Here is a 589-nt window from a genome sequence, read left to right on the forward strand (position 1 = left end):
CACTTAAAAACTTAAGAGGTTAGATTTCATTTTATATATACACACACACACACACATATATATATATATATTTTTTTTTTCTTTTAACCACAGTTAAAAAAAGACTGACCTTGGGAGAAGCCACAATTACTGCTGATGGAATGCCTGCTATACTCATGCCAGTGGCTCACATGCCAACCTTATGCAGTCTTCACCACATGTGGTACCCTGAAGATCCCTTATCCAAAATACTTGGGACCAGAAGTGTTTTGGTGTTCAAATTTTTTTGGATTTTGGAATATTTGCACATACATAATGAGTTATCTGGGGGATGGGACCCAAATCTAAACATAAAATTCATTTATGTTATATATATATATACCTTAAACACATAGCCCGAAGGCAATTTTACACAATATGTTTAATGATTTTGTGCATGAAACAAAGTTTTGACTTTGACCCACCATATCTTTGAGCATCTTTTCACATACCTGTTGGTCACTTGTATGTCTTTGGAGAAATATCTATTCAAGTCCATGAGGTCAGGTGCGGAATTTTCCACTCGTGGCTTCATATCAGCATTCAAAAATATTTGGATTTTAGAGTAATT

Source organism: Mandrillus leucophaeus, unplaced genomic scaffold, assembly GCF_000951045.1.
Source record: "Mandrillus leucophaeus isolate KB7577 unplaced genomic scaffold, Mleu.le_1.0 Scaffold595, whole genome shotgun sequence".
Lineage (NCBI taxonomy): Eukaryota > Metazoa > Chordata > Mammalia > Primates > Cercopithecidae > Mandrillus > Mandrillus leucophaeus.